At 44.5% G+C, this 14373-nt stretch overlaps 1 pseudogene across 1 annotated transcript in view; it reads left to right on the top strand.

Annotated features, from left to right (window-relative positions):
- The window catches only part of LOC149897161 (U4/U6.U5 tri-snRNP-associated protein 1-like), a 41304-nt pseudogene that overhangs the window by 21155 nt on the left and 5776 nt on the right, over positions 1–14373 (top strand). The window contains exons 14-15 of the transcript XR_016458240.1: positions 3461–3635; positions 4024–4251. The product of XR_016458240.1 is annotated as a U4/U6.U5 tri-snRNP-associated protein 1-like (transcript). The remainder of the gene's footprint in view (positions 1–3460; positions 3636–4023; positions 4252–14373) is intronic.

The following is a 14373-nucleotide window of genomic DNA, read 5'->3' on the forward strand; positions in this document are numbered from 1 at the left end:
ATACAAAACTAAATACATTCGTAAAGAATCTCAAATATAAAGTTGTGTTGCAAATATAACAAATCATCATTTAAATATTTAGTTTATTTCTTTATTTAAGAAACAATTAACAATTACAAAACAACATAAAAAAAACACGCATGCATTTATTGAAATGTTCATTCATCATCACTATCGTATGGCTTTGTGTGACTCGTCTTTATAATCCATTGAATCGGATTCTGTAAAAGTAAAACGTAAATTATATATAATAAAAGAAATGAGTAAAGTCAAAAATAATTATTAAAGAATGAATCATTATAAACTTACCTAGTAAGGCCTTTGATGTCGCACGATGCCGCCGCGACGCCCGTGTAGGTACTTCTGCTGCTACATGAAAATATGCTAGGGTTGCAACAAATGGGAAATAAAACAATTGTGATTATTACTATTATGATGTAATCATTTATTCATATGTACATTCAAAACAATTGCGATTATTAAATCTGATGTAATTATTTTTTCATAAATATATAATTATTATTAATTACATAATACATATATTGCACTGTGAAATATTTACGTATCACTTTATTTTTGATGTTCTTAATTGTCTTTTATAAAATTTAAGTGACGCATTCGCATTGGGATCAACAATCCGATAAGAAAAGAATGGAGACAACATATACATAGCTTTGATTTCAATTCTACAGATACAAAATATACAATCTATCTAAAATGATACAACGGATGTTTCCTGCGTTTTCTCGTCAAAATACCGAAAAAACGTAATTATTGTATAGTAGTTGGGCGTGAAAGTAATAAAACAAATGAAAAGTGTTTTCCATATGATTATTTATTAAATTTACGCGATTAAGAATAATTTCAACGATACAATTTAGTAACCGAGAATTCAGAGAAGGATTAAAGAAAATACATGCCTGATCATTTTATCAAACTCTAAAAGAATTATGGTTATTTCGCATCACTCGGTTTATTAGTTTGGTAATAATTATTAAAGGTAGTTACAACCCTAGCCATTGAGTCGAACGGTAGGCAACACAATATCGACTTTGTGCGAGTAGGTACATATGGTACATTTCTTCTTGCTGTGAAGCGTAATTATTATTATTATGATTTTTTAGGCTATATAAAGCGTAGTAATTTTCACTTTTGCATGGAAGTGATGTATCTGCTAGTATCTAATCTGTACTGAAAACATCTGGCAATAACCGTTAGAGTGGGAACCGAAAAGAGCCCTCTCAGGTATAAAACCTAGACTATTTGAATGCTAGTAACTATATAAAATAAAAATACTATAGGCTAGAGTGAGAATAATATTGATATATATGGAAAAAAATAGCTACAGAGATAGTACCTACTGTATGCATAGATCTGACCATGTAGTAGCTAGTTTTTGTTGTCTGCTGAAGTCTGTACGCAATGAAAATGTCTGCCGTTTCGAAAATAAGTTTTTAAGACCCTAATAAATAAAATATATGAATGGCAGATCTGGTCAAATACTTTCAAAATTGTATTTTTTTCAGCACTTTCATAAGTGTCTGCCAGAATGTTATCCGCGTGATAATGGTCTGCCATTGTTATTTTCCGATAGTAATAATAATCTATTTTCAAATATCAAAATGGCAGACGTGGTCAAATGGTTTCAAAGTTCGCCAAAAATTTCCACCTGTCTTACCTGAGCGCGCGCCCCGTCCACCACTCTGGGCTTAGTGACTCCTCATCTCATGTATAGTAGGTATAGGTGAATCAACACACAAAAATCTAGGTCTGGTCAAATACATACAGGTAGCTTTGCGCTAGCTCTCTAGCTATATGTTTGTCCAACCAAGCTAACATGTCACTTTTTCTTGAATGCGATGTGGGTACTGGATCCGATGCGACGTTGTGGTATGATGCATTATCGAGTACTAAAACTGACTGAGGTGGTAAATTTGGAAGAAGTTTTTCTATGAAATAAAATATTATCTATGCTTAGGAATGCTTTTCCCTTATGCCCGAGATCCAAAAAGCTAGTTTTAGATCAACAACTTTACGAACACTTCCAAAGAACACATACCGCAATAAGACATTGGTATTCAATTTTAAGTAAGTAAGAACAACCGATATCGTTTGTAAATTATTGTAAATGGTGATAACTCTGATAATTAATTAGTAATTAGATTTTTGAAAAAAAAAAAAATGCCGATTTTAGTCAAAATTTATATTTTTCTAACAAGATCCTTATCATCCAAATTTCCACATTGGTGAGAAAAATTGACATTTCTAATGAAAATGAACAAAAAATTAAATGATTTTATTAAATACTGTAAAATAGTCTATAATTCTTCCATTTACTGTATCACAAAATTCTTCATAGATTTTTAGATATTCGTACTACACCAATTACATCACCCTGTATTTATAAACAATTGCAAAATAAAAGCTACACATAGGCCGGGAGATACTGACACAAAATTTCGGGTCATTTGTAACAGAATGGCGGTTCTACAGGGGTCTTATTACGCAATGACAAAAAGAAAAATGATGGTCAGAACGCTGGTACCGGCGGACTAGTCGCGTGGGCGTTAGTCGAACTCGTCGGATAAATAGCGAAAGTCAAACGATTTGTAACACAAAAATTTTAGAATTTACCGATAGCCCATAAAAAAGATGTAGGCGGTAGTGTCATGCCATACTTTTCCGGTGTAACTACGAATAAAATCTTACACACATTCGCCACCTCCCACAGGTATGGCATTATCACACTTCTATTTATAATCATTCAGGAGTTGTTGAAAAAAAAATGTAGGGCATCACACACATCGTTTGGCGAGAAAAAAAAATTCAAAAATTTGCAGATTTTCCGCGGTATGGCGACTATTTGGAATCGTCCGAAAAGTATGGCATGGCGATTTTAGTAAATGGCTGCACGACGATGGTTAACTGTGCAAAAGTTAGCCCGGTACAAATGGTTGAATTGTTTTTTTAAATCAACGCATTCACGTCGGTAAGGCGGACTGTAAGTCACATCGTAAAAGTATGGCATGACACTACCGCCTACCTACATCTTTTTTAAGGGCTATCGGTAAATTCTAAAATTTTTGTGTTACAAATCGTTGGACTTTCGCTATTTATCCGACGAGTGTGACTAAAGCCCACGCGACTAGTCCACCGGTACCAGCGTTCTGACCATCATTTTTCTTTTTGTCATTGCGTACTAAGACCCCTCTAGACCGCCATCCTGTTACAAATGACCCGAAATTTTGTGTCAGTATCTCCCGGCCTAACATGTGCAATGTGTAAATGTGTTGACGTTCCAGCTCTTCTTAATAAAGGTATACACATTACAGAAAAAGTGCTCAACGCCGCTAAAGAAGTTTTCACTTCAAAAAATTCGAAATCGGTTCAGCCGTTCTCGAGTTATGCGCTTACCAACACATTTGTGATTCATATCTATATTTGTTAATATGTATTCCAGGTTCGTCAGTAGGTCTGGCAGCTGAACCAGCACTCGGTGCAGGTGTAGCGGGAGCCCTGCAGCTGGCGCTCAGCAAGGGCTACTTGGAGAAGAACGCAGCACCTGCAGCTGCTCCCCGCGCTGCGCATGCGCTGCTGCATGCTAAACATTACTCGATTGAGGATAAGACTTATGGGTGAGAGGGGTAGTATGAGTGTTGAGTTTGAAGGGGGGCAGGGAGGACTGTACTAACTTTGAGCCCGAGTGTTATGCGCGAAGAAAATTTGCACGAATATAAGATGTTGTCCCGTGATAAAATGTTGTATTTGTCACACTTTAACCTTCTAATTATGTACTTCAAAAAAAAAAGTATATCATAAATTGTTGGGATGTATTGTGATGGTAACGCATTTTCACAGTTGAAAATATTTATAAAGAATACAAAAAAAAAACATGTATAGGCAATACAAAAAAATATTACAAAAAGAAAACATTGTTACCAAGATTGGTTTTTTCATTTAATTTCACTGACCGTGCCTCCCATAGTCTATAGTGCTAAAAAAAATGATCACTTACATTTTCAGCGAGGACGACAAGGCGGGTCGCCGCGAGCGGCACCACCACTCGCACGGCGGCAGCGAGTTCCGCGAGAAGACCAACTTCAGACCAACGTGAAGCTCGAGTACGCGGACGACGACGGGCGGCCGCTCTGCCCCAAGGAGGCCTTCCGCTACCTCTCGCACAAGTTCCACGGCAAGGGGCCCGGCAAGAACAAGCAGGAGAAGCTCATCAAGAAGCAGCAGCAGGAGGGGGTCAGTGCGCACTAGACATACACACATATGCACAACACATACATCCCTAACCTATTAAAGCACCTGTTACAGCTTCTGGACCTGTAAAAGCACCTGTTACAGCTCCCTGACCTGTTAAAACACTTGTAATAGGTCCCTGGCCTATAAAAGCATCTGTTGTAGCTCCCTGACCTGATAAAACACCTGTTAAGGCTTCCGGACCTGTAAAAGCACCTGTTACAGCTTCCGGACCTGTAAAAGCACCTGTAACAGCTCCCTGACCTGTTAAAACACCTGTAATAGCTCCCTGGCCTATAAAAGCATCTGTTGTAGCTCCCTGACCTGATAAAACACCTGTTACAGCTTCCGGACCTGTAAAAGCACCTGTTACAGCTTCCGGACCTGTAAAAGCACCTGTTACAGCTCCCTGACCTGTAAAAGCACCTGTTACAGCTTCCGGACCTGTAAAAGCACCTGTTACAGCTTCCGGACCTGTAAAAGCAACTGTTACAGCTTCCGGACCTGTAAACGAACCTGTAACAGCTCCCTGACCTGTTAAAACACCTGTAATAGCTTTCGGACCTGTAAAAGCACCTGTTACAGCTTCTGGACCTGTAAAAGCAACTGTTACAGCTTCCGGACCTGTAAACGAACCTGTAACAGCTCCCTGACCTGTTAAAACACCTGTAATAGCTTTCGGACCTGTAAAAGCACCTGTTACAGCTCCCTGACCTGTTAAAGCACCTGTAACAGCTTCCGGACCTGTAAAAGCACCTGTTACAGCTTCCGGACCTGTAAAAGCAACTGTTACAGCTTCCGGACCTGTAAACGAACCTGTAACAGCTCCCTGACCTGTTAAAACACCTGTAATAGCTTTCGGACCTGTAAAAGCACCTGTTACAGCTCCCTGACCTGTTAAAGCACCTGTAACAGCTTCCGGACCTGTAAAAGCACCTGTTACAGCTTCCGGACCTGTAAAAGCAACTGTTACAGCTTCCGGACCTGTAAACGAACCTGTAACAGCTCCCTGACCTGTTAAAAGCACCTGTTATAGCTTTCGGACCTGTAAAAGCACCTGTTACAGCTCCCTGACCTGTTAAAGCACCTTTAACAGCTTCCGGACCTGTAAAAGCACCTGTTACAGCTCCCTGGCCTATAAAAGCATCTGTTGTAGCTCCCTGACCTGATAAAACACCTGTTACAGCTTCCGGACCTGTAAAAGCACCTGTTACAGCTTCCGGACCTGTAAAAGCACCTGTTACAGCTCCCTGACCTGTAAAAGCACCTGTTACAGCTTCCGGACCTGTAAAAGCACCTGTTACAGCTCCCTGACCTGTAAAAGCACCTGTTACAGCTTCCGGACCTGTACAAGCACCTGCTACAGCTTTCTGACCTGATATAACACCTGTTACAGCTCCCTGACCTGATAAAACACCTGTTATAGCTTCCGGACCTGTAAAAGCACCTGTTACAGCTCCCTGACCTGTTAAAGCATCTGTTGTAGCTCCCTGACCTGTTAAAACACCTGTTACAGCTTCCGGACCTGTAAAAGCACCTGTTACAGCTTCCGGACCTGTAAAAGCACCTGTTACAGCTCCCTGACCTGTAAAAGCACCTGTTACAGCTCCCTGACCTGTAAAAGCACCTGTTACAGCTTCCGGACCTGTAAAGGCACCTGTTACAGCTTCCGGACCTGTAAAAGCAACTGTTACAGCTTCCGGACCTGTACAAGCACCTGCTACAGCTTTCTGACCTGATATAACACCTGTTACAGCTCCCTGACCTGATAAAACACCTGTTATAGCTCACTGACCTGTAAAAGCAACTGTTACAGCTTCCGGACCTGTACAAGCATCTGCTACAGCTTTCTGACCTGATATAACACCTGTTACAGCTCCCTGACCTGGTAAAACACCTGTTATAGCTCACTGACCTGTAAAAGCAACTGTTACAGCTTCCGGACCTGTACAAGCACCTGCTACAGCTTTCTGACCTGATATAACACCTGTTACAGCTCCCTGACCTGATAAAACACCTGTTATAGCTTCCGGACCTGTAAAAGCACCTGTTACAGCTCCCTGACCTGTTAAAGCATCTGTTGTAGCTCCCTGACCTGTTAAAACACCTGTTACAGCTTCCGGACCTGTAAAAGCACCTGTTACAGCTTCCGGACCTGTAAAAGCACCTGTTACAGCTCCCTGACCTGTAAAAGCACCTGTTACAGCTTCCGGACCTGTAAAAGCACCTGTTACAGCTTCCGGACCTGTAAAAGCAACTGTTACAGCTTCCGGACCTGTAAACGAACCTGTAACAGCTCCCTGACCTGATAAAACACCTGTTATAGCTTTCGGACCTGTAAAAGCACCTGTTACAGCTCCTTGACCTGTTAAAGCACCTGTAACAGCTTCCGGGCCTGTAAAAGCACCTGTTACAGCTCCCTGACCTGTTAAAACACCTGTAATAGCTCCCTGGCCTATAAAAGCATCTGTTGTAGCTCCCTGACCTGATAAAACTCCTGTTACAGCTTCCGGACCTGTAAAAGCACCTGTTACAGCTCCCTGACCTGTAAAAGCACCTGTTACAGCTCCCTGACCTGTTAAAACACCTGTAATAGCTCCCTGGCCTATAAAAGCATCTGTTGTAGCTCCCTGACCTGATAAAACACCTGTTACAGCTTCCGGACCTGTAAAAGCACCTGTTACAGCTTCCGGACCTGTAAAAGCACCTGTTACAGCTCCCTGACCTGTAAAAGCACCTGTTACAGCTTCCGGACCTGTAAAAGCACCTGTTACAGCTTCCGGACCTGTAAAAGCAACTGTTACAGCTTCCGGACCTGTAAACGAACCTGTAACAGCTCCCTGACCTGTTAAAACACCTGTAATAGCTTTCGGACCTGTAAAAGCACCTGTTACAGCTTCCGGACCTGTAAAAGCAACTGTTACAGCTTCCGGACCTGTAAACGAACCTGTAACAGCTCCCTGACCTGTTAAAACACCTGTAATAGCTTTCGGACCTGTAAAAGCACCTGTTACAGCTCCCTGACCTGTTAAAGCACCTGTAACAGCTTCCGGACCTGTAAAAGCACCTGTTACAGCTTCCGGACCTGTAAAAGCAACTGTTACAGCTTCCGGACCTGTAAACGAACCTGTAACAGCTCCCTGACCTGTTCAAACACCTGTAATAGCTTTCGGACCTGTAAAAGCACCTGTTACAGCTCCCTGACCTGTTAAAGCACCTTTAACAGCTTCCGGACCTGTAAAAGCACCTGTTACAGCTCCCTGACCTGTTAAAACACCTGTAATAGCTCCCTGGCCTATAAAAGCATCTGTTGTAGCTCCCTGACCTGATAAAACACCTGTTACAGTTTCCGGACCTGTAAAGGCACCTGTTACAGCTCCCTGACCTGTAAAAGCACCTGTTACAGCTCCCTGACCTGTTAAAACACCTGTAATAGCTCCCTGGCCTATAAAAGCATCTGTTGTAGCTCCCTGACCTGATAAAACACCTGTTACAGCTTCCGGACCTGTAAAAGCACCTGTTACAGCTTCCGGACCTGTAAAAGCACCTGTTACAGCTCCCTGACCTGTAAAAGCACCTGTTACAGCTTCCGGACCTGTAAAAGCGCCTGTTACAGCTTCCGGACCTGTAAAAGCAACTGTTACAGCTTCCGGACCTGTAAACGAACCTGTAACAGCTCCCTGACCTGTTAAAACACCTGTTATAGCTTCCGGACCTGTAAAAGCACCTGTTACAGCTCCCTGACCTGTAAAAGCATCTGTTGAAGCTCCCTGACCTGATAAAACACCTGTTACAGCTTCCGGACCTGTAAAAGCGCCTGTTACAGCTTCTGGACCTGTAAAAGCACCTGTTACAGCTTCCGGACCTGTAAAAGCACCTGTTACAGCTTCCGGACCTGTAAAAGCAACTGTTGCAGCCTCCGGACCTGTAAACGAACCTGTAACAGCTCCCTGACCTGATAAAACACCTGTTATAGCTTCCAGACCTGTAAAAGCACCTGTTACAGCTCCCTGACCTGTAAAAGCATCTGTTGAAGCTCCCTGACCTGATTAAACACCTGTTACAGCTTCCGGACCTGTAAAAGCGCCTGTTACAGCTTCTGGACCTGTAAAAGCACCTGTTACAGCTTCCGGACCTGTAAAAGCACCTGTTACAGCTCCCGGACCTGTACAAGCACCTGCTACAGCTTTCTGACCTGATATAACACCTGTTACAGCTCCCTGACCTGATAAAACACCTGTTATAGCTTCCGGACCTGTAAAAGCACCTGTTACAGCTTCCGGACCTGTAAAAGCACCTGTTACAGCTCCCTGACCTGTAAAAGCACCTGTTACAGCTTCCGGACCTGTAAAAGCACCTGTTACAGCTTCCGGACCTGTAAAAGCAACTGTTACAGCTTCCGGACCTGTAAACGAACCTGTAACAGCTCCCTGACCTGTTAAAACACCTGTTATAGCTTTCGGACCTGTAAAAGGACCTGTTACAGCTCCCTGACCTGTTAAAGCACCTGTAACAGCTTCCGGACCTGTAAAAGCACCTGTTACAGCTCCCTGACCTGTTAAAACACCTGTAATAGCTCCCTGGCCTATAAAAGCATCTGTTGTAGCTCCCTGACCTGATAAAACACCTGTTACAGCTTCCGGACCTGTAAAAGCACCTGTTACAGCTCCCTGACCTGTAAAAGCACCTGTTACAGCTCCCTGACCTGTTAAAACACCTGTAATAGCTCCCTGGCCTATAAAAGCATCTGTTGTAGCCCCTGACCTGATAAAACACCTGTTACAGCTTCCGGACCTGTAAAAGCACCTGTTACAGCTTCCGGACCTGTAACAGCAACTGTTACAGCTTCCGGACCTGTAAAAGCAACTGTTACAGCTTCCGGACCTGTAAACGAACCTGTAACAGCTCCCTGACCTGTTAAAACACCTGTAATAGCTTTTGGACCTGTAAAAGCACCTGTTACAGCTCCCTGACCTGTTAAAGCACCTGTAACAGCTTCCGGACCTGTAAAAGCACCTGTTACAGCTTCCGGACCTGTAAAAGCAACTGTTACAGCTTCCGGACCTGTAAACGAACCTGTAACAGCTCCCTGACCTGTTCAAACACCTGTAATAGCTTTCGGACCTGTAAAAGCACCTGTTACAGCTCCCTGACCTGTTAAAGCACCTTTAACAGCTTCCGGACCTGTAAAAGCACCTGTTACAGCTCCCTGACCTGTAAAAGCACCTGTTACAGCTCCCTGACCTGTTAAAACACCTGTAATAGCTCCCTGGCCTATAAAAGCATCTGTTGTAGCTCCCTGACCTGATAAAACACCTGTTACAGCTTCCGGACCTGTAAAAGCACCTGTTACAGCTCCCTGACCTGTTAAAGCACCTGTAACAGCTTCCGGACCTGTAAAAGCACCTGTTACAGCTCCCTGACCTGTTAAAACACCTGTAATAGCTCCCTGGCCTATAAAAGCATCTGTTGTAGCTCCCTGACCTGATAAAACACCTGTTACAGCTTCCGGACCTGTAAAAGCACCTGTTACAGCTCCCTGACCTGTAAAAGCACCTGTTACAGCTCCCTGACCTGTTAAAACACCTGTAATAGCTCCCTGGCCTATAAAAGCATCTGTTGTAGCTCCCTGACCTGATAAAACACCTGTTACAGTTTCCGGACCTGTAAAGGCACCTGTTACAGCTCCCTGACCTGTAAAAGCACCTGTTACAGCTCCCTGACCTGTTAAAACACCTGTAATAGCTCCCTGGCCTATAAAAGCATCTGTTGTAGCTCCCTGACCTGATAAAACACCTGTTACAGCTTCCGGACCTCTAAAAGCACCTGTTACAGCTTCCGGACCTGTAAAAGCACCTGTTACAGCTCCCGTTACAGCTCCCTGACCTGTAAAAGCACCTGTTACAGCTTCCGGACCTGTAAAAGCACCTGTTACAGCTTCCGGACCTGTAAAAGCAACTGTTACAGCTTCCGGACCTGTAAACGAACCTGTAACAGCTCCCTGACCTGTTAAAACACCTGTTATAGCTTCCGGACCTGTAAAAGCACCTGTTACAGCTCCCTGACCTGTAAAAGCATCTGTTGAAGCTCCCTGACCTGATAAAACACCTGTTACAGCTTCCGGACCTGTAAAAGCGCCTGTTACAGCTTCTGGACCTGTAAAAGCACCTGTTACAGCTTCCGGACCTGTAAAAGCACCTGTTACAGCTTCCGGACCTGTAAAAGCAACTGTTGCAGCCTCCGGACCTGTAAACGAACCTGTAACAGCTCCCTGACCTGATAAAACACCTGTTATAGCTTCCGGACCTGTAAAAGCACCTGTTACAGCTCCCTGACCTGTAAAAGCATCTGTTGAAGCTCCCTGACCTGATTAAACACCTGTTACAGCTTCCGGACCTGTAAAAGCGCCTGTTACAGCTTCTGGACCTGTAAAAGCACCTGTTACAGCTTCCGGACCTGTAAAAGCACCTGTTACAGCTCCCGGACCTGTACAAGCACCTGCTACAGCTTTCTGACCTGATATAACACCTGTTACAGCTCCCTGACCTGATAAAACACCTGTTATAGCTTCCGGACCTGTAAAAGCACCTGTTACAGCTTCCGAACCTGTAAAAGCACCTGTTACAGCTCCCTGACCTGTAAAAGCACCTGTTACAGCTTCCGGACCTGTAAAAGCACCTGTTACAGCTTCCGGACCTGTAAAAGCAACTGTTACAGCTTCCGGACCTGTAAACGAACCTGTAACAGCTCCCTGACCTGTTAAAACACCTGTTATAGCTTTCGGACCTGTAAAAGCACCTGTTACAGCTCCCTGACCTGTTAAAGCACCTGTAACAGCTTCCGGACCTGTAAAAGCACCTGTTACAGCTCCCTGACCTGTTAAAACACCTGTAATAGCTCCCTGGCCTATAAAAGCATCTGTTGTAGCTCCCTGACCTGATAAAACACCTGTTACAGCTTCCGGACCTGTAAAAGCACCTGTTACAGCTCCCTGACCTGTAAAAGCACCTGTTACAGCTCCCTGACCTGTTAAAACACCTGTAATAGCTCCCTGGCCTATAAAAGCATCTGTTGTAGCTCCCTGACCTGATAAAACACCTGTTACAGCTTCCGGACCTGTAAAAGCACCTGTTACAGCTTCCGGACCTGTAAAAGCACCTGTTACAGCTCCCTGACCTGTAAAAGCACCTGTTACAGCTTCCGGACCTGTAAAAGCACCTGTTACAGCTTCCGGACCTGTAAAAGCAACTGTTACAGCTTCCGGACCTGTAAACGAACCTGTAACAGCTCCCTGACCTGTTAAAACACCTGTTATAGCTTCCGGACCTGTAAAAGCACCTGTTACAGCTCCCTGACCTGTAAAAGCAACTGTTACAGCTTTCGGACCTGTAAAAGCACCTGTTACAGCTCCCTGACCTGTTAAAACACATGTAATAGCTTCCGGACCTGTAAAAGCACCTGTAACAGCTTCCAAACCTGTAAAAGCACCTGCTTCAGCTCACTGACCTGTAAAAGCACCTGTAACAGCTTCCAAACCTGTAAAATCACCTGCTACAGCTCCCTGACCTATAAAAGCATCTGTTGTAGCTCCCTGACCTGATTAAACACCTGTTACAGCTTCCGGACCTGTAAAAGCGCCTGTTACAGCTTCTGGACCTGTAAAAGCACCTGTTACAGCTTCCGGACCTGTAAAAGCACCTGTTACAGCTCCCGGACCTGTACAAGCACCTGCTACAGCTTTCTGACCTGATATAACACCTGTTACAGCTCCCTGACCTGATAAAACACCTGTTATAGCTTCCGGACCTGTAAAAGCACCTGTTACAGCTTCCGGACCTGTAAAAGCACCTGTTACAGCTCCCTGACCTGTAAAAGCACCTGTTACAGCTTCCGGACCTGTAAAAGCACCTGTTACAGCTTCCGGACCTGTAAAAGCAACTGTTACAGCTTCCGGACCTGTAAACGAACCTGTAACAGCTCCCTGACCTGTTAAAACACCTGTTATAGCTTTCGGACCTGTAAAAGCACCTGTTACAGCTCCCTGACCTGTTAAAGCACCTGTAACAGCTTCCGGACCTGTAAAAGCACCTGTTACAGCTCCCTGACCTGTTAAAACACCTGTAATAGCTCCCTGGCCTATAAAAGCATCTGTTGTAGCTCCCTGACCTGATAAAACACCTGTTACAGCTTCCGGACCTGTAAAAGCACCTGTTACAGCTCCCTGACCTGTAAAAGCACCTGTTACAGCTCCCTGACCTGTTAAAACACCTGTAATAGCTCCCTGGCCTATAAAAGCATCTGTTGTAGCCCCTGACCTGATAAAACACCTGTTACAGCTTCCGGACCTGTAAAAGCACCTGTTACAGCTTCCGGACCTGTAACAGCAACTGTTACAGCTTCCGGACCTGTAAAAGCAACTGTTACAGCTTCCGGACCTGTAAACGAACCTGTAACAGCTCCCTGACCTGTTAAAACACCTGTAATAGCTTTTGGACCTGTAAAAGCACCTGTTACAGCTCCCTGACCTGTTAAAGCACCTGTAACAGCTTCCGGACCTGTAAAAGCACCTGTTACAGCTTCCGGACCTGTAAAAGCAACTGTTACAGCTTCCGGACCTGTAAACGAACCTGTAACAGCTCCCTGACCTGTTCAAACACCTGTAATAGCTTTCGGACCTGTAAAAGCACCTGTTACAGCTCCCTGACCTGTTAAAGCACCTTTAACAGCTTCCGGACCTGTAAAAGCACCTGTTAAAGCTCCCTGACCTGTAAAAGCACCTGTTACAGCTCCCTGACCTGTTAAAACACCTGTAATAGCTCCCTGGCCTATAAAAGCATCTGTTGTAGCTCCCTGACCTGATAAAACACCTGTTACAGCTTCCGGACCTGTAAAAGCACCTGTTACAGCTCCCTGACCTGTTAAAGCACCTGTAACAGCTTCCGGACCTGTAAAAGCACCTGTTACAGCTCCCTGACCTGTTAAAACACCTGTAATAGCTCCCTGGCCTATAAAAGCATCTGTTGTAGCTCCCTGACCTGATAAAACACCTGTTACAGCTTCCGGACCTGTAAAAGCACCTGTTACAGCTCCCTGACCTGTAAAAGCACCTGTTACAGCTCCCTGACCTGTTAAAACACCTGTAATAGCTCCCTGGCCTATAAAAGCATCTGTTGTAGCTCCCTGACCTGATAAAACACCTGTTACAGTTTCCGGACCTGTAAAGGCACCTGTTACAGCTCCCTGACCTGTAAAAGCACCTGTTACAGCTCCCTGACCTGTTAAAACACCTGTAATAGCTCCCTGGCCTATAAAAGCATCTGTTGTAGCTCCCTGACCTGATAAAACACCTGTTACAGCTTCCGGACCTGTAAAAGCACCTGTTACAGCTTCCGGACCTGTAAAAGCACCTGTTACAGCTCCCTGACCTGTAAAAGCACCTGTTACAGCTTCCGGACCTGTAAAAGCACCTGTTACAGCTTCCGGACCTGTAAAAGCAACTGTTACAGCTTCCGGACCTGTAAACGAACCTGTAACAGCTCCCTGACCTGTTAAAACACCTGTTATAGCTTCCGGACCTGTAAAAGCACCTGTTACAGCTCCCTGACCTGTAAAAGCATCTGTTGAAGCTCCCTGACCTGATAAAACACCTGTTACAGCTTCCGGACCTGTAAAAGCGCCTGTTACAGCTTCTGGACCTGTAAAAGCACCTGTTACAGCTTCCGGACCTGTAAAAGCACCTGTTACAGCTTCCGGACCTGTAAAAGCAACTGTTGCAGCCTCCGGACCTGTAAACGAACCTGTAACAGCTCCCTGACCTGATAAAACACCTGTTATAGCTTCCGGACCTGTAAAAGCACCTGTTACAGCTCCCTGACCTGTAAAAGCATCTGTTGAAGCTCCCTGACCTGATTAAACACCTGTTACAGCTTCCGGACCTGTAAAAGCGCCTGTTACAGCTTCTGGACCTGTAAAAGCACCTGTTACAGCTTCCGGACCTGTAAAAGCACCTGTTACAGCTCCCGGACCTGTACAAGCACCTGCTACAGCTTTCTGACCTGATATAACACCTGTTACAGCTCCCTGACCTGATAAAACACCTGTTATAGCTTCCGGACCTGTAAAAGC

The sequence above is a fragment of the Colias eurytheme genome, chromosome 26, assembly GCF_061535395.1.
Source record: "Colias eurytheme isolate Ceu_HAF_F1 chromosome 26, ilColEury1 Martin Lab GWU primary, whole genome shotgun sequence".
Lineage (NCBI taxonomy): Eukaryota > Metazoa > Arthropoda > Insecta > Lepidoptera > Pieridae > Colias > Colias eurytheme.